Source organism: Mus musculus, chromosome 3 (genome assembly GCF_000001635.26).
Source record: "Mus musculus strain C57BL/6J chromosome 3, GRCm38.p6 C57BL/6J".
NCBI lineage: Eukaryota > Metazoa > Chordata > Mammalia > Rodentia > Muridae > Mus > Mus musculus.
Genome location: NC_000069.6, coordinates 98,897,372 through 98,918,616, shown reverse-complemented (window position 1 = coordinate 98,918,616; position 21,245 = coordinate 98,897,372). Strand labels below are relative to the sequence as shown.

Here is a 21,245-nt window from a genome sequence, read left to right as displayed (position 1 = left end):
GATAATGTCACAGCACTCAGGGTCCATACTTCTCCTAGCATCTTGTCTTACAGGCTTGGTAGCCCTCCTTACATCTAACAGTCTCAAGTATACTGTTATTCACAAACATGGCAATCTCCAGTAGTGGCTGTGTCTAAGAAGGGCAAACTCTTTATTAGAAACATCTATAAAACATCCCTCATATACATCGACTAGAACTGAGTACCATTCTCATCTCAAACCGAGCATAGCAAAGCAAAACAAAGCAAAACAGAACAAAGCACCTAATCTTTCATCAAAGTAACAGAGCTGCTTTTTCTAAGCACATGATTGTAAGAAAGAAGGTAGGGGAAAAAAACCCAAAACTAAAACAAAACAAAAAACCCCCTCAGATTTCTAAGAAATTTTAGCTGAGATTGAAAGTTGACACCAGGTGAGTTGTGCATGCACAACCCACAATGTCTGCTAAAGCAGCTCCTGTTGACAATGTGTACTGACTGCCACCTCACTGTCTCAGCTCATCCTGCCAATTCTCAGAACTGAGCTGTGGGGATATAGCACCCGAGTCAATATGGCTTAGATGGAGAGAGTGAAACAAAGCCATAGGAAAGGCTGGAAGTATGTGCTATACCTTGCTGAGAAGACGGTGCAAAGTGGAGGTCACATGGGGAAGAACAAAAGCCCAGCATGGAAATGTTTCCATGTACAAATCAGTGCCATAGGCCATTCCACTAATCCTCATAAAATCCTTCTCTAATGTGTGTTTATACATACATATATATGTATATACATATATGCATATTTGTATATATGTGTATACACACATGTATATATACACATGCATACATATATATACTCATAAATAGATATATATGTATGTTATGTGTATATGTATACATATATATTCCATTACAGGCAAAGGAAGAGAGAGAGAGAGAGAGAGAGAGAGGGAGGGAGGGAGGGAGGGAGGGAGGAAGGAAGGAAGGAAGGAAGGAAGGAAGGAAGAAAGAAAGAAAGAAAGAAAGAAAGAAAGAAAGAAAGAAAGAAAGGTGAAGGCAAGGAAGGAAGGAAGGAAGGAGGGAGAAGGGGAGGGGAGGGGAGGGGAGCGGAGCAGAGCAGAGCAGAGCAGAGCAGAGCAGAGCAGAGCAGAGCAGAGGAGGAAGGCAGCACACATGAAAAGATGAGTCACTTTCCAGGAGTTACATTGCCAGTGAACAACACAGAGGACCATGGTGGCTGTGAACACTGACTGAATCTTTTCCACAAGGCCAAACTGTCTAAAGAATAATAAGAATAGCCACCCCCTCCCATTGTTATCATTCATGACTTTTGGCTTTTTGTCTCTGTAAAATCTTTTGACAAGATGAAGTGACCAAGAACAGGAGCAGTTTCAGGAGACAGAAAGATTGAAAGTTGCTAGGGAAGGGAAAGTTCACTCTCACCCCCCCCGCTGAAAAAAAGTCAGTCAAAAATCAATTTAATAGAATTATTAACTAGACAAGTCATCCATATGCCAAACTAGCAATTGATAACTTATTTCTGTTAGTTATTCATAGAATTTGGAGCAATTTGTATTGTTAGTAGTCATTTCAACAGATTTTTCAGATTTCTCTCTTGGTTCCTTGAGCTTTTGCCAGAGGAACAAGGTGTTGCAGAAGAATTCATAGAGGAAAAGTGTCCTCGACTTAAGTCCCAGTATCACAGAATTTTAAATGCATGTCTTTGGGAGGAATGCTTATAACACAATCAAAACCAGCCATTTAGCCAACTGGCAATGCCAAGTCAACCAGGACTGGGCATGCAGGGTCTGAGGTGGCTGTCTTCACAAGTAGGCAAGTCAGGACTAAGGACTGAAAGAGTCTAAATGCTGGGTTATCACATCTAAGATTCCTAGAATCACTAACTGACAGGAGTGTAGATGACACCCGCGCTAGCAGCTCATAGGAAGGAGGCATCAGTTCATCCAGGATGATCCATGCTCCCTACAACTGAACAAGGATGTAAACACTCTGTCCAAGTGCACAAGCCAGTGTGCTTGGCTGGCATCGTTATCATTTGATAAGTAGCTATCCTGCTGGGAGGTACAAAGACAGTGGGTTCAGACTGATAGCTCAAAGTAATCCTCTGCAACTGACATTAAAAACTTCTGAGAGGGAGAACCAGTTAACACAATAAATTTAAAGTAGTCCAGGGGTTAAATCAGACAATATACACAAAACTTGAGTCTTATTTACATATTTCCCAATCGTTTTTCTACTGAGTTGTTCCAAACAAGTATTTCAGGTTACTCAGAATCATTCAAGCCACTGACTTTCAACCCTGGAATCTTGCTGGAATCTTGATTAAAATGGACATCTATTCAAGACGAATGATTTTTGAGCAAACTTCCTATGTTCTTTTGAGCCTCGTTTTCCTAACTATTAACACTCATAACACCTACCAAAGTTTTCGTTGAAGCGTTGCAACTGTGCATGTTGCATTTGAATGAGGAGCTGGGTTCTGTCCACACTGACTGTCTTCCAGAGCTCCTTGTAACTTGTTTGAAATTGGTATAATTTAGTGATTTCCTTATTCCATTCATAACATTCATTTAAATAAGCACAAGAGAAAGAAAATTACATGTGAGAAGCATTAAGTCAGCAGATATGACAAGCTTCCACTTGAAGCCCAAATGTCAGTCCTCTGTGATTGCTCTGCCCCGGTTCTGGTTACACAGATGGGTGCCTGTCTGCTGCCTGTCTCAGCTTCTCCACTCTCAGTTTACCCTCCTTGCCAGCAGACCAGGGTCGGCATCCTTTTCCTTGTCTGGAGCGCCCCCTGGAGGTCTTGCTGCATGCTTGGTTTTCTTTGAACCTACTGAAGGATGATCCCCACCTCCTTTCTTTGCTTATTGCCCTCCATTCCTTTTCTCCAACACCGACATCTTGACTCTGCTCCCTTTCATCTCTGTATTGTAGAAAGCTCCTATTACAAGTGGCAGGCTCATCTTACTCTTTGTGACAAATTCTCCCCCCTAGTGTTACCTGCCCACTTCAGTAACAACAGCTTCCAGCTCCAGATCCCAATTCAGTACCTCTGTGAAGCTCATTACATATACATATACATATACATATACATATACATATACATATACATATACATATACATATACATATACATATACATATACATATACATATACATATACATTTTGAACCTTTATAAATGGGTTTTAGTTATATGTATAAAATATATAATATGTGCATACATATGTGTGTATATATGTACTATAACATGCATAATGTACATATATCTCTATATATGCATATGTAAAGGACATATATCATACATGTGGATACATACACACACATACAAATCACCTATGCTTCACTTACAACCTTTAACACAATGGAGCATTTACAATATTATTTATGAAGGTCATGTCATATAGTGTACTGCTTGGACAATAATGAAAGAAGAGAGTTTTGTGTATTTAGCACAAAACATAACTTCTAAATTTTATATGTTGATAATGTTGTTGTTACATTTATTTAAAATGTTTATTGCTTAGCTGTTTTATACCTCTATATAATAGGTTTCAATAATTTTATACATTCCCTTCCTCTACCACCCCCAGTCCGTCCTTACTCTGATACCTTCTTTTGCATGTGGTCCACTGACTTTAGACTTTCTCACTCAAGCATGATGGGAGATTATATACTGGATCAGAGACAACAAGTGGCTTTACCACATGATGTAGAATTCCACCAACTACTTTAATTGTAGTCCCTCATGGAAGAGTCGGATCTCAGGGGACACTTTTCTGTTCTTGATGAAATGCTGAGGGAACCAGTCTTGTGCCATTCTTGCACAGATGAGTACAGTTGCAGTGAGATCATGAGTGCAATAGCTCTGTGATTTCCAGAAGACAAAAGAGGACAATTGAAAAATAATTTCCAGTGCCCACCTATGGGTGCCAAGCCCCAGGCCTTTAGGAATCTGCTGTGTTTCTACACATTTAGCAAAAGACTGGACACTTTTGCAAGCCCCATGTTAAAGCTTTTGTTTCATACCCCATATCTGCCTATTCAATTCAGTGGTCACTTGCCACATACATCTTTTTAAACATATATAAAAAATATTCAACTCAATTTGAACGTCAGTTCTCATACTAGTCATGGGCTCAGGTATCAGCATCCACACGCTGCTGTGATCTGCAGGAGCATCTCTGAGGATTTGCTGGACAGCCCTGCGCTATATATACCACCTGATGATGTCTTCTGTGTCTTCCCATGTCATTATGAGATCCTTGGAAACCTACAAGAGACATGTGTTTACTTGCAAAGTACTAGTTCTTTTTCCTTCTGCTGAGCAAAAGCAAAGACTACATTGACTCAGTCTTCTGTTTGGCTGAATGTGGGTATGAACTAAAGGATGTTGCTACCCAGGAGTCAGGAGTCAGAAGAAATCACAGGACCACTGTTCCCTGTCCCCAGAACATGGCCCCAAGCTTCTGTGCAATGCTCTTGGGGCTCTGTGTGAATGGCAGTGATGACACATTTAATGAAAGGTAAATATTTATGGTCAGTCTCTAGTAGATGTGGTCTGTGGGGGAGCGGCAGTCAGAGGAGGGATGAGAGCCCATCATGGCACTCTAGGCTCACCTGTGAGGTTGCCTTGCATAAGGTTAACACTGTTACTCCGAAACAGAAAAGATGGTGATCAGGGACCAGCATGTTAATAGCTGCCTTCCACTTCCATGAAGACATCAGTGTGCTTAAAACTGGAGCAGTTTTACTGAGTTGTCATTAAAAACTACCAGAGAGCACAGCACAGAGATCTGAGCAATATCTCAGGCCGCTGCTGGCATCTAGTGTAGAGACAGGGAAGCAAGCGACCGACAGGCAAAGGCTCAGGAGCTCACAAACGGAAGACCCCAGTCAGACTCATACAACATTACTGTGTCCACAATGAATGTCTATTTTCTTGAGTGGCTGCCAACAGGTGAAGATCCATAAGAATAAAAAGAAGTTTCTATAGGATATCGGGACAGCACTCAGAACACTGGCTGTCAATACCAACAAACACAATTCCCCTTCATGTAGCATAAATTATTACCACCTTGTGACATTTTCAAATTTATTCTACAGGCATTTAAAACCTACTTACTTATATTATTATAACAATCAAATATTACACTAATTAATAAAAGGAGGAAATTTGATATTACAAAAATAATGTATATCAGCATGTATGTATCTATACATTGAACACATAATTTGGCCACTCGTTTTTACTTACATAAAATGATTAAGTTTCAATTTAAGGGCTATTAGTAAGAAGTAAGAATACACCAAGGGGTGGGTCAAAGAACTACAGGCAAGAGGACATGGGAGTTTGTCTCTGTGGGTCTTAGTTGCCAAGCTCAATACGATCATTTCTAATTCTCCACGAACCTTCAAATCTCATGGCTTCGTTTTTCCTCACACCCTAATAGTATCCTGTGGTGTGTATGTACCACATTTTCATTATCTGTTCATCATGGAAGAACATTTAGAATGTTTCTGTTTCCTCGATATTGTGGGAAGAACCCCCAATCGCCATGTAACTGGTTATCTAATACTAAGTGGCCAACCCTGTAACTTATACAGATTGAGCAAGTTGTGTTACATTTAGGAATATAAATGTGTATATACGTAACAACAATTAAAGAAAAAGAGGCTATGGAGCTGAGAGGAAGAGAAGGGGACAGTGTTTGAAGGAGGAAAGGGAAGGGGAGAGATGATATAAATATAAATTTTTTAAAAGGCTGATCTTTTGTCCTTTTATTGAAAGCAGATTTTGTTTTCACACAAACATTATGATTACAGTATTCCCTCCCAACTCCTCCCACTTTCCCTTCTATCTAGATCCTCCCCTTTCTATCTCTCCTTCGAAACAGGCAACTAAGGGATAAAATAAAATAAAACACTATAAGATAAAACAAAAACAAAGTGGGATAAAACAAAACTAAGAGAAGGAAACAAGACCCCTTCGAAAGGCACAAGAAATAGATAAAGACTCAGAGAGCCACAGGCTTGCACATTCAGGAATCCCATAAAAACATGAAACCAAAAGCCATAATATATATGCAAAATTAGGAGAGAGCTAACTAACTAACTAACTAACTAACTAAATAAATAAATAAATGTAAAATTAAAAATTAAAAAAGCCCTGATATGAAATTATGAGACAAGGAACCCCCAAAGGTTCCACTGGGTTTGTTCTCTGTTGGCCATATACTGCCTAGATAGTGGTATGTTTCCCAAGTGAGATTCCTTCGGAGAAAAACATTTTTTCATTTGCAAATGATTATCGATTTGAGATTTCATCTGAGATAGGGATTGGGAGTATGTGTCTACTTCTCCTTTCAACTCTAGTACTCCAACTGGTGCAGACCTGTGCAGACCCTTCACATGCTGCCTCAGCCTCTGTGAGTTCTTATGTGCACCAGTACTGCTGTGCTTAGAAGGCCTTGTTTTCTTGGTGACCTCTATCCTATCTGGCTGTTACACTCTTTCTGCCTCCTCTTCCATGCAGTTCCCCTATCTCCGTGGGGGAAGGATTGAAGGAGATATTTTATTTCAGGATGAGTATTCCAAGGTCTTTCACTGTCTATGAATTGTCTGGCTGTATTTGTTTCTGTTGCTGCAGGGAGAAGCTTCCCTGGTGATGGTAGAATAGGGCACTTATCTAGGAGTAGAGCAGAATGTCTGTAGGAGTCATTTTATTGCTATGCTTCTTTTATATATCAGTAGAATTTGGTTTTCTTCTAGGTGCCTGGGCTATCTGGTCTCAGGTTCTTGGTGACCCAGGCACTATCAGGTGTGGGTTTCATCTCATTTGATTAACGTGGGGCTTAAAGCTAATCAGATATTGGTTGGTCACTCCCACAAGTTTTGTACCACCATTGAACAAATGTATTTATCTTATTGTTGGTGTTCTCTGATGTGCAGTTTTCCAGTTTCATGAGGTGCTATTTATTAATTGTTGATCTTAGTGCCTGCACTATCAGTGTTCTGTGGAGAAAACCTTTTCCTGTGTCAAAGAATTCAAGGCTATTGCTTACTTTCTCTATCAGGTTCTGTGTACCTGATTTTATGTTGAGGCCTTTGATCCACTTGGATTTGAGTTTTGTGCCAGGTGATGAGTGTGGATCTATTTGGATTCTTCTGCATTCAACTATCCAGTTTGACCAGCATCATCTGAAGAGGCTGTCTTTGTTCCAGTGTGTGTTTCTGATGCCTTTATAAAAAATCAGGTGTCTATAGGTGTATCAATGTTTAAATCTTCAATTTGTTTTTCAACTTGTCTGTTCTTGTGCCAGTATCATGCAGTTTCTATTACTGTAGCTCTCTATATGTTTAAATCAAGGACGATTATATCTCCAGTTTGTTTATTTTTGTTTTTGCTTGTTTTTGGTTTGGTGGTGGTGGTGGTGGTGGTGGTGGTGGTGGTGGTGTGTATGCATGTCCATACGAAGTTGAAGATTGTCCTTTGAAGATTTGAGAACAATTGTGTTGGCATTTTGATAGGGATTACATTGAATCTTATTAATCTTACTGATCAGTGAGGATGAGAAATCTTTCTACCTTCTGATATCTTTTTGAATTTCTTTCTTCAATGTCTTAAAGTTTTCTGTCCATTTGCCACTTGTTTATAGGAGGGCTACTCTTTCTGGTTAATTAATTTTGCATCTATTCCCTTGCTAAAAGTATTTATCATCCATAGGAATTTCCCAGTGTTTGGGGTCACTCATATATACTATTATGTAATAGTTTGACATCATTCTATCTGACTTGTATGCTACTGATCTCCTTTGGCTGCCTTATCACTCCAGCTAGCACTTCAAGGACTACACTGAATAAAGGTGAAGAGCATGGAAAACCTTGTCTTGCTCCTGGTTTTAATGAAATCACTTTCTTTGGGGTTCTCTTTATTTAAGTTAATATTGGCTATGGGCTTGCTATAAATAAACCTTCTTTATTATGTTGAGATATGTCCTTTGTATGACTGTTCTCTCCAGGATTTTTATCATGAAGGAGTATTAGATTTTGTGAAGGAATTTTTCAGCACCTAATGAGGTGATCATGTGGTTTTGTCTTTCAGTTTGTTTATATGGTAGATTATATGTCTTGATTTAATTTATGTTTAACCACTCCTGCATCTTTGGATTGAAACCTACTTGTGTTGCGGGATATTTGGTCACTGTGAACGCCAAGACTGTAATATTTACTGGAAGACCCTGTTTCTACTTGTGGGGTGGATCAGCCCTAGCACACATCTTTAATCCAAAAGCTTTCTCTTTGAATATGTAAATGGGATTAAATTAAGTCAACCTTAGGGCCAAGAGGCAGAGCAAGCAACCAGTTGACAGGGAGTGACCATAGTAAACCAAGATAGAGAGTAAAAGGAAGTCAGGAGGATGGCTAGAGAAGAGCACAGGACGTAGAAAGGAAGGGTTGAGATGATGTGGAGAAGGAAAACTTCCTTTTGGGACATTGGTTAAGGAGAAAGCATACGCTTGGTGCTTTCTCTGCCTCTCTGAGTTAGCAGGCTTTCACCCCAGCATCTGGCTCCAGAGTCTTTTTTTTTTTTTTTATTTTTTTAATTAGGTATTTTCCTTGTTTACATTTCCAAAGCTATCCCAAAAGTACCCATACCCTCCCCCCCACTCCCCTACCCACCCACTCCCCCTTTTTGGCCCTGGCGTTCCCCTGTACTGGGACATATAAAGTTTGCAAGTCCAATGGGCCTCTCTTTCCAGTGATGGCCACTAGGCCATCTTTTGATACATATGCAGCTAGAGTCAAGAGCTCCGGGGTACTGGTTAGTTCGTATTGTTGTTCCACCTATAGGGTTGCAGATCCATTTAGCTCCTTGGATACTTTCTCTAGCTGCTCCATTGGGGGCCGTGTGACCCATCCAATAGCTGACTGTGAGCATCCACTTTTGTGTTTGCTAGGCTCCAGCTTAGTCTCACTAGAAACACCTATATCAGGGTCCTATCAGCAAAATCTTGCTAGTGTATGCAATGGTGTTAGCGTTTGGAGGCTGATTATGGGATGGATCCCTGGATATGGCAGTCTCTAGATGGTCCATTGTCTCAGCTCCAAACTTTGTCTCTGTAACTCCTTACATGGGTGTTTTGTTCCCAATTCTAAGAAGGGGCAAAGTGTCCACACTTTGGTCTTCATTCTTCTTCAGTTTCATGTGTTTTGCAAATTGTAACTTATATCTTGGGTATTCTAAGTTTCTGGGCTAATATCCACTTCTCAGTGAGTACATATCATTTGAGTTCTTTTGTGATTGGGTTACCTCACTCAGGATAATGCCCTCCAGGTCCATCCATTTGCCTAGGAATTTCATAAATTCATTCTTTTTAATAGCTGAGTAGTACTCCATTGTGTAAATGTACCACATTTTTTTGTATCCTTTCCTCTGTTGAGGGGCATCTCGGTTCTTTCCAGCTTCTGGCTATTATAAATAAGGCTGCTATGAACATAGTGGAGCATGTTTCTTTCTTACTAGTTTGAACATCTTCTGGATATATGCCCAGGAGAGGTATTGCAGGATCCTCCAGTAGTACCATGTCCAGTTTTCTGAGGAACTGCCAGACTGATTTCCAGAGTGGTTGTACAAGCTTGCAATCCCACCAACAGTGGAGGAGTGTTCCTCTTTCTCCACATCCTCGCCAGCATCTGCTGTCACCTGAGTTTTTGATCTTAGCCATTCTGACTGGTGTGAGATGGAATCTCAGGGTTGTTTTGATTTGCATTTCCCTGATGATTAAGGATACTGAACTTTTTTCCAGGTGCTTCTCAGCCATTCGGTATTCCTCAGGTGAGAATTCTTTGTTTAGCTCTGAGCCCCATTTTTTAATGGGGTTATTTGATTTTCTGGAGTCCACCTTCTTGAGTTCTTTATATATATTGGATATTAGTCCTCTATCTGATTTAGGGTAGTAAAGATCCTTTTCCAATCTGTTGGTGGCCTTTTTGTCTTATTGACGGTGTCTTTTGCCTTACAGAAGCTTTGCAGTTTCATGAGGTCCCATTTATCGATTCTCGATCTTACAGCACAAGCCATTGCTGTTCTATTCAGGAATTTTCCCCCTGTGCCAATATCTTTGAGGCTTTTCCCCACTTTCTCCTCTATAAGTTTCAGTGTCTCTGGTTTTATGTGGAGCTCCTAGATCCACTTAGATTTTACCTTAGTACAAGGAGATAGGAATGGATCAATTCACATTCTTCTACATGATAACCACCAGTTGTGCCAGCACCATTTGTTGAAAATGCTGTCTTTTTTCCACTGGATGGTTTTAGCTCCCTTGTCCAAGATCAAGTGACCAGAGGTGTGTGGGTTCATTTCTGGATCTTCAATTCTATTCCAATGGTCTACTTTTCTGTCATTATACCAGTACCATGCCGCTGGCTCCAGAGTCTTATTGGACATAGTTGATCATGATGGATGATCTTTTTGACATGTCTTTAAGATTTGATAAATAATCTATTGAAAAATTTTGCATTCATTAAAAATTTTTCTGAAATTCTTTCTTTGTTTAATCTTTATGTGTGGCTTGAGTATTAAAATAACTGTGTCCTCATAAAATGACCTGGGCAATCTTCCTTCTTTTCTATTTTGTGGAATAATTTAAGGCATATTGGCATTAATTCTTTGAAAGTCTACTAGAATTCAGCACTAAAACTATATGGTCATGACCTTTTTTGGTTGGCAAGCTTTTAGTGTCTACTTTGATTTCACTAGGGGTTAGAGGTATGTTTAAATTGTTTGACTAATCTTGAATTAACTTTGTAGGTGGTATGAATTGAGAAAATTATCAGTAGGGCTGGGGAGGTGATGGGGAGTTTCAGTGGGAAAGGGGATAACATTTGAAATGGAAATGAATAAAATAACCAATAAAATAAAAAAAATTAAAAAGGAATTGAAGTGTCCTTTTGGTGGATTTTCTTTTTTCACTTGAAGAATAGGTAGTGTCTTTATCTACCTCTTCTGTTTTGGTTTGATGTCTAGATTTTGTCAGATATTAAAATGACTACAGTATATTTCCTAGGAGGTCCATTTACCTGAAAAATCTTTTTTTCATCTTTTTTATCCTGAGGTGATGTCTATTCTTGATGCTAAATTGAATTCCTTTGATGCCGCAGAAGGATGGATCCTGTTTTCAGGATTCATTCTGTTAATCTGTGTCTTTTTCTCAGGGAACTGAGACCATTGATAATGTTGAGAAATACCAATGAGCAGAGTTTGTTGATTCTGTTTGTTCCTGTGGTGTTTTGTTGTTGTTGTTTGTATTCTGTTTGTTTCCTTGATTTTGATTGGCTTGCCTGAGATTACTTATTCCTTGTGTTTTCCTGGATGTGGCTATCATCTTCAGGTTGAAGTTTTTTTTCTAGCACTTTCTGCAGAGCTGTGTGTTGTAGATAGATACTGCTTAAATTTTGTTATATTGTGGAACATCTTGTTTTCTTAATCTATGGTGGTTGAGAGTCCTGCTGGGTGTGGCAGTCTGGGTTGGTATCTGTGGTCTCTTAGCACATGTACAACATCTGTTCATGCCTTTCTGGCTTGTAGAGTTTCCATTGAGAAGTGAGGTTTAATTCTACTAGGTCTGTCTCTATGTTACTTTGTCTTTTTCCCTTGGAGTTTTTAATACTCTTTTTATGTGCTTTATGTTTAGTATTTTGGTTATTATGTGACATGAGGAATTTCTTTTCTGGTCCAGGCTATTTGGTGCTTTGTAAGTTTCTTTTATTTTGATAGGCATTTCCTTCTTTAGGTTAGGGATTTTTTTTTTCCTATGATTTTGTTGAAAGTATTTTCTGTGCCTTTGACCTGGGTGGCAGCTACTACTGTTGCTTCCTCTTCCTCTTCCTCTTCTTCCTCCTCCTCCTCCTTCTTTGCCTTGATCCTTCTCCTCCTCTTCCACTGCTCCTCCTCTGCCACCTCCTCCCTCCTGCTCCTCTTTCTTCTATTCTCATAATTCATAGATTTTGATCTTTTCATAGTATCCCAAATTTCCTGGGTGTTTTGTACCTGGAGAATTTTAGATTTAACATTTTATTTGACAAATGTATCCATTTTTTCTATCTTGTTTTTAATGCTCTAGAGTCTCTCTTCCATCTCTTGTATTCTGTTGCTGGATCTTGCATCTGAACTACCCATTCAAGTTCCTAGATTTTAAATTTCCAGTTTTCCTTTAGTTAGGATTTCCTTTATTGATTTTATTTCTACTTCCTACACTTATGCAATATATCTATGCTCTACAAGGTCACTGTCTGGCCAGCATTTACATAGTATCTTGTAATATTTGTAACATGTTTTTATCTTAAGATATTTCAGAAATCAGTTGCAATTTCAAGAAAATTAAGTGAAATTATACTGGCAGGATATAAGTATAGTAATTTATCAACTGCTTAATAATAGAGACCAGAAACCAAAATGCCACTTAGGATATTTTGTTAGCATCTGTGCTCAGTATGGGAACAATTAGCCAACATACTGTAAATAATTCCTCTGACTGCTTTCAGGGACAGGACAGTGACCTGTTTCAAACGAGAAGATGGTGATTGGATTTGATCCTGCACCCTGGGCTTGCTCTACTGCCCTCCACCAGGTGCACCCTCTTGAACAGTATATTAAAGTTTGCACCATGGGCTTTGTGTCTCAAGACCAGGGATTCTTCCATATCAGTGGTATCCAGGTGAGAAAGGTCTTTTAGAAAGAGGATACCTTTAAAAATCAACTTGTAGGAATTAGGTAACAATTGGGTGAACTGTCCTCTCACACTAGTGACTGAGCTGTTAAGATGAAGGCACTGTGAAGTCTCCATTAGAACTCCTTATCGACAAGCCCCTTCCATTCCACTCGAGCCCCAGGGTACCTTGCCAGCAGACTCGCCTGACACCCGCAAGGGCCCACACAGGATTCCCCACGGGATCCTAAGACCTCTGGTGAGTGGAACACAGCGCCTGCCCCAATCCAATCACGCAGAACCTGAGACTGCGGTAATAGGGAAGCAGACTACCCGGGCCTGACCTGGGGCACAAGCCCCTTCCGCTCCACTCGAGCCCCGGGGTACCTTGCCAGCGGAGTCGCCCGACACCTGCAAGGGCCCACACAGGATTCCCCACGGGATCCTAAGACCTCTGGTGAGTGGAACACAGCGCCTGCCCCAATCCAATCACGCAGAACCTGAGACTGCGGTAATAGGGAAGCAGACTACCCGGGCCTGACCTGGGGCACAAGTCCCTCCCACTCCACTCGAGCACCGGGGTACCTTGCCAGCAGAGTCGCCTGACACGGGCAAGGGCCCACACAGGATTCCACACGGGATCCTAAGACCTCTAGCGAGTGGAACACAACTTCTGCCAGGAGGCCGTTTCGAACACCAAATATCTGGGTACCATCCCTGCAAGAAGAGAGCTTGCCTGCAGAGAATACTCTGCCCACTGAAACTAAGGAGAGAGCTACCCTCCCAGGTTTGCTTATAGAGGCTAACATAATCACCTGAGAAACAAGCTCTTAACAGTGACAACTATAACAGCTAGCTTCAGAGATTACCAGATGGCGAAAGGGAAACGTAAGAATCCTACTAACAGAAATCAAGACCACTCACCATCGTCAGAACGCAGCACTCCCACCCCACCTAGTCCTGGGCACCCCAATACAACCGAAAATCTAGACCCAGATTTAAAAACATTTCTCATGATGATGATAGAGGACATCAAGAAGGACTTTCATAAGTCACTTAAAGAATTACAGGAGAGCACTGCTAAAGAGTTACAGGCCCTTAAAGAAAAGCAGGAAAACACAACCAAACAGGTAGAAGTCCTTAAAGAAAAACAGGAAAACATATCCAAACAGGTGATGGAAATGAACAAAACCATACTAGAACTAAAAGGGGAAGTAGACACAATAAAGAAAACCCAAAGCGAGGCAACGGTGGAGATAGAAACCCTAGGAAAGAAATCTGGAACCATAGATGCGAGCATCAGCAACAGAATACAAGAAATGGAAGAGAGAATCTCAGGTGCAGAAGATTCCATAGAGAACATCGACACAACAGTCAAAGAAAATACAAAATGCAAAAGGATCCTAACTCAAAACATCCAGGAAATCCAGGACACAATGAGAAGACCAAACCTACAGATAATAGGAATTGATGAGAATGAAGATTTTCAACTTAAAGGGCCAGCTAATATCTTCAACAAAATAATAGAAGAAAACTTCCCAAACATAAAGAAAGAGATGCCCATGATCATACAAGAAGCCTACAGAACTCCAAATAGACTGGACCAGAAAAGAAATTCCTCCCGACACATAATAATCAGAACAACAAATGCACTAAATAAGGATAGAATATTAAAAGCAGTAAGGGAGAAAGGTCAAGTAACATATAAAGGAAGGCCTATCAGAATTACACCAGACTTTTCACCAGAGACTATGAAAGCCAGAAGAGCCTGGACAGATGTGATACAGACACTAAGAGAACACAAATTCTAGCCCGGGCTACTATACCCAGCCAAACTCTCAATTACCATAGATGGAGAAACCAAAGTATTCCAACAAAACTAAACTCACCCATTATCCCTCCACGAATCCAGCCCTTCAAAGGATAATAACAGAAAAAAACCAATACAAGGACGGGAACCACGCCCTAGAAAAAACAAGAAGATAAACCCTCAACAAAACTAAAAGAAGACAGCCACAAGAACAGAATGCCAACCCTAACAACAAAAATAAAAAGAAGCAAATATTACTTTTCCATAATATCGCTTAATATCAATGGACTCAATTCCCCAATAAAAAGACATAGACTAACAGACTGGCTAAACAAACAGGACCCAACATTCTGCTGCTTACAGGAAACCCATCTCAGGGAAAAAGACAGACACTACCTCAGAGTGAAAGGCTGGAAAACAATTTTCCAAGCAAATGGTCTGAAGAAACAAGCTGTAGTAGCCATTCTAATATCAGATAAAATCAACTTCCAACCCAAAGTTATCAAAAAAGACAAGGAGGGACACTGCATACTCATCAAAGGTAAAATCCACCAAGAGGAACTCTCAATTCTGAATATCTACGCTCCAAATGCAAGGGCAGCCACATTCATTAAAGACACTTTAGTAAAGCTCAAAGCACACATTGCACCTCACACAATAATAGTGGGAGACTTCAACACACCACTTTCATCAATAGACAGATCATGGAAACAGAAACTAAACAGAGACACAGTGAAACTAACAGAAGTTATGAAACAAATGAACCTGACAGATATCTACAGAACATTTTATCCTAAAACAAAAAGATATACCTTCTTCTCACCACCTCACCGGACCTTCTCCAAAATTGACCATATAATTGGTCACAAAACAGGCGTCAACAGATGCAAAAATATTGAAATTGTCCCATGTATTCTATCAGACCACCAAAGGCTGATCTTCAATAACAACATAAATAATGGAAAGCCAACATTCACGGGGAAACTGAACAACACTCTTCTCAATGATACCTTGGTCAAGGAAGGAATAAAGAAAGGAATTAAAGACTTTTTAGAGTTTAATGAAAATGAAGCCACAACGTACCCAAACCTATGGGACACAATGAAAGCATTTCTAAGAGGGAAACTCATAGCTCTGAGTGCCTCCAAGAAGAAACGGGAGAGAGCACATACTAGCAGCTTGACAACACATCTAAAAGCTCTAGAAAAAAAGGAAGCAAATTCACCCAAGAGGAGTAGACGGCAGGAAATAATCAAACTCAGGGGTGAAATCAACCAAGTGGAAACAAGAAGAACTATTCAAAGAATTAACCAAATGAGGAGTAGGTTCTTTGAAAAAATCAACAAGATAGATAAACCCTTAGCTAGACTCACTAGAGGGCACAGGGACAGCATCCTAATTAACAAAATCAGAAATGAAAAGGGAGACATAACAACAGATCCTGAAGAAATCCAAAACACCATCAGATCCTTCTACAAAAGGCTATACTCAACAAAACTGGAAAACCTGGACGAAATGGACAAATTTCTGGACAGATACCAGGTACCAAAGTTGAATCAGGATCAAGTTGACCATCTAAACAGTCCCATATCACCTAAAGAAATAGAAGCAGTTATAATAGTCTCCCAGCCAAAAAAAGTCCAGGACCAGACGGGTTTAGTGCAGAGTTCTATCAGACCTTCAAAGAAGATCTAATTCCAGTTCTCCACAAACTATTTCACAAGAAAGAAGTAGAAGGTACTATACCCAACTCATTTTATGAAGCCACTATTACTCTGATACCTAAACCACAGAAAGATCCAACAAAGATAGAGAACTTCAGACCAATTTCTCTTATGAATATCGATGCAAAAATCCTTAATAAAATTCTTGCTAACCGAATCCAAGAACACATTAAAGCAATCATCCATCCTGACCAAGTAGGTTTTATTCGAGGGATGCAGGGATGGTTTAATATACGAAAATCCATCAATGTAATCCATTATATAAACAAACTCAAAGACAAAAACCACATGATCATCTCCTTAGATGCAGAAAAAGCATTTGACAAGATCCAACACCCATTCATGATAAAAGTCTTGGAAAGATCAGGAATTCAAGGCCCATACCTAAACATGATAAAAGAATCTACAGCAAACCAGTAGCCAACATCAAAGTAAATGGAGAGAAGATGGAAGCAATCCCACTAAAATCAGGGACTAGACAAGGCTGCCCACTTTCTCCCTACCTTTTCAACATAGTACTTGAAGTATTAGCCAGAGCAATTCGACAACAAAAGGAGATCAAGGGGATACAAATTGGAAAAGAGGAAGTCAAAATATCACTTTTTGCAGATGATATGATAGTATATATAAGTGACCCTAAAAATTCCACCAGAGAACTCCTAAACCTGATAAACAGCTTCGGTGAAGTAGCTGGATATAAAATTAACTCAAACAAGTCAATGGCCTTTCTCTACACAAAGAATAAACAGGCTGAGAAAGAAATTAGGGAAACAACACCCTTCTCGATAGTCACAGATCATATAAAATATCTCGGCGTGACTCTAACTAAGGAAGTGAAAGATCTGTATGATAAAAACTTCAAGTCTCTGAAGAAAAAAATTGAAGAAGATCTCAGAAGATGGAAAGATCTCCCATGCTCATGGATTGGCAGGATCAACATTGTAAAAATGGCTATCTTGCCAAAAGCAATCTACAGATTCAATGCAATCCCCATCAAAATTCCAACTCAATTCTTCAACGAATTAGAAGGAGCAATTTGCAAATTCATCTGGAATAACAAAAAACCTAGGATAGCAAAAACTCTTCTCAAGGATAAAAGAACTTCTGGCGGAATCACCATGCCAGATCTAAAGCTTTACTACAGAGCAATTGTGATAAAAACTGCATGGTACTGGTATAGAGACAGACAAGTAGACCAATGGAACAGAATTGAAGACCAAAAAATGAACCCACACACCTATGGTCACTTGATCTTCGACATGGGAGCTAAAACCATCCAGTGGAAGAAAGACAGCATTTTCAACAATTGGTGCTGGCACAACTGGTTGTTATCATGTAGAAGAATGCAAATAGATCCATACTTATCTCCTTGTACTACAGTCAAATCTAAGTGGATCAAGGAACTTCACATAAAACCAGAGACACTGAAACTTATAGAGGAGAAAGTGGGGAAAAGCGTTGAAGATATGGGCTCAGGGGAAAAATTCCTGAACAGAACAGCAATGGCTTGTACTGTAAGATTGAGAATTGACAAATGGGACCTAATGAAACTCCAAAGTTTCTGGAAGGCAAAAGACACCGTCAATAAGACAAAAAGACCATCAACAGATTGGGAAAGGATCTTTACCTATCCTAAATCAGATAGGGGACTAATATCCAACATATATAAAGAACTCAAGAAGGTGGACTTCAGAAAATCAAATAACCCCATTAAAAAATGGGGCTCAGAACTGAACAAAGAATTCTTACCTGAGGAATACCGAATGGCAGAGAAGCACCTGAAAAAATGTTCAACATCCTTAATCATCAGGGAAATGCAAATCAAAACAACCCTGAGATTCCATCTCACACCAGTCAGAATGGCTAAGATCAAAAATTCAGGTGACAGCAGATGCTGGAGAGGATGTGGAGAAAGAGGAACACTCCTCCATTGTTGGTGGGATTGCAGGCTTGTACAACCACTCTGGAAATCAGTCTGGCGGTTCCTCAGAAAATTGGACATAGTACTACCGGAGGATCCAGCAATACTTCTCCTGGGCATATATCCAGAAGATGCCCCAACTGGTAAGAAGGACACATGCTCCACTATGTTCATAGCAGCCTTATTTATAATAGCCAGAAGCTGGAAAGAACCCAGATGCCCCTCAACAGAGGAAAGGATACAGAAAATGTGGTACATCTACACAATGGAGTACTACTCAGCTATTAAAAAGAATGAATTTATGAAATTCCTAGGCAAATGGATGGACCTGGAGGTCCTGAGTGAGGTAACACATTCACAAAGGAACTCACATAATATGTACTCACTGATAAGTGGATATTAGCCCAAAACCTAGGATACCCAAGATATAAGATACAATTTCCTAAACACATGAAACTCAAGAAAAATGAAGACTGAAGTGTGGACACTATGCCTTTCCTTAGAAGTGGGAACAAAACACCCATGGAAGGAGTTAAGGAGACAAAGTTTGGAGCTGAGATGAAGGGATGGACCATGTAGAGACTGCCATATCCAGGGATCCACCCCATAATCAGCATCCAAACGCTGACACCATTGCATACACTAGCAAGATTTTATCGAAAGGACCCAGATGTAGCTGTCTATTGTGAGACTATGCCGGGGCCTTGCAAACACAGAAGTGGATGCTCACAGTCAGCTAATGGAGGATCACAGGGCTCCCAATGGAGGAGCTAGAGAAAGTAGCCAAGGAGCTAAAGGGATCTGCAACCCTATAGGTGGAACAACATTATGAACTAACCAGCACCCCGGAGCTCTTGACTCTAGCTGCATATGTATCAAAAGATGGCCTAGTCGGCCATCACTGCAAAGAGAGGCCCATTGGACTTGCAAACTTTATATGCCCCAGTGTAGGGGAACGCCAGGGCCAAAAAGGGGGAGTGGGTGGGTAGGGGAGTGGGGGGTTGGTGGGTATGGGGGACTTTTGGTATAGCATTGGAAATGTAAATGAGCTAAATACCTAATAAAAATGGAAAAAAAAAAAGAACTCCTTATCATCAATACCCACTCTGGTTTCCAAAAGGCTCTGAATTTCACAGGCATGAGGTATTCACTGAGTATGTTGAGACTGAAGCTGTAGACAAGCAAGGCCTCCTGAGCTCAACTTAGGGATAATGCTAGGAACAGAAAATAATATTCAGTTGTTATTAAAGTATCACCAAAACATCTGCTTCTTTAGACAGTAACCTTCCCAGCCAGAAGCACTCTTTATTTCTAGTGGTCTCCCACAAACATCTCTCTATCTTAATAAGTAAAACCATACAATTTAAATGCAGACCCTGGAGTCATATTACCTGGATCTGTAGCCCCAGCTATGTGGTTTATTTGTTACATGACTTTGGACAACTTAGTTTCTATTGTGTGTCTTGGTTTTCTTACATGTGAAATGGTGATAATGACTTTTATCATATGAATTAATACATGCTAAACCCCTAGAACACTTGCTGTATCAATGAATGTTTTATAAATATTATTATTACTGATACTATTGTAACGTAACATGACTGGTTCACCTCTTGGTGAGTGTGAAGTTCACTGGCATAACCAGGAGGTAGAAAGAATGAGGAAAGGTGTGTCCCCTGCAGCAAATGGGGAAAGAGCTGGGGAGTAATTCCCAAAGCAATATCGCTGATGAGTTTGAACTTCATTAGCGGTGTTAGCGTGAAATAACAGAAACTAAACAAAAACTGGATTAATTAAACACAACAGAAAATAAAGTGTAGAAAAGACAAGCCCACTCCTTGTTCAACCTGGAAGCATTTAAAGAAATACAGATATTGAGTACAACTTTAACTAAAAAATCCCACTTCTTTCGATGAACAGAAATGGCTCCCACCTGACACGTAGACAAGAACATTTGTATGAAAAGAAACCAAAATCTGTCTTCCTTAACCCATAAAAATTTTATAATTATTCTGTAAATATTAAACAAAACTTCCCTCTGGGGTACTTTCATTTTGATGCTGGCCCACAGTATGGAGACAGACACCAGCCAATTTTCCAACCCTTTAATTGTCAAAGCCAGGATGCAGATTTTTCCCAGTTTTCCAGGTTTCATTGGCCACATGTTCCCTCACTCATTCCCCAACCATCCTCTACTTTTGGACAAAGCTTTCTTCAATTTTCCAGAACGTTTATTGAAGGCACCTGGCTCTGAGATTTCTTTTAATCTCCCAGATCTCTGATTGCTGGCAGTAGCTTCCCAGACTGATAGCTGTCTCCTTTGTACATCTCCAGCAAAAATGCTTCTCTGTGTTCCCAGAACCCTATCCATAGAGTCATCCAACATGACTCACAATCCAGAGAAAATTTTCAACCAAAAGTTCAGAGAGGCCAATAAATTCAATACAAGTTGATAGGAATGCAATCTTGCACCAAGAAGACACTTCTATGTACTCATGGCTTGTTTCTGTCAACAGAGTAAAGTTAACTCAGGACAAAATGCCATTGCCCACTGATTCTCTTGTTGACAGGTAAAGTAGCCACAAGCCTTCAAGGAAGAAGTCCCACTTGGGTGGCCAACTTTGTAACTGAAATAGATTTGCCTCTTGGTAAGTACAAAGTCAGTAAGTTCAGCAAGGCTGTAGCATAGGTGTCAAACCTCGGAGTATCTGCCTGGTTGCCAACAGTACTAGCTCTAATTTCAGGAGCATTTTCTGCCACTAAGCACAGTGTTCTCTACACAACACCTCACTGCAGACATTTGAGACCTTCTGTTATGTACAAGATTTCCGGTATGAGGTGGTGGTACAAAGTATGTTGTTGCTTCTCAATAAAAGAAACTTTTCTCATACTCTAGACAATGGCTCCTGCCACTTAATTTGCATTTAGTTGAGTTTGATCCTCAGTGATCATAAATCTTTTGATAAAGACAAACTATCTCTCATATGTCAATGGCTTTCATACCAATAGGTTTTTGGTAGTGGATCCACAATACCTTGCTGTGGGCACCCACACTCATGACTGGAATCTTGATGTCCT

The 21,245-nt window shown here is 40.0% G+C and overlaps 1 long non-coding RNA gene across 1 annotated transcript in view; it reads left to right on the top strand.

Annotated features, from left to right (window-relative positions):
* Positions 1-20,791, top strand: part of Gm31880 — a 34,696-nt gene extending 13,905 nt beyond the window's left edge. The window contains exons 2-3 of the long non-coding RNA XR_375888.2: positions 12,549-12,721; positions 20,738-20,791. This is a non-coding gene — a long non-coding RNA (predicted gene, 31880). The remainder of the gene's footprint in view (positions 1-12,548; positions 12,722-20,737) is intronic.
* Positions 20,792-21,245: the final 454 nt, after the last annotated feature.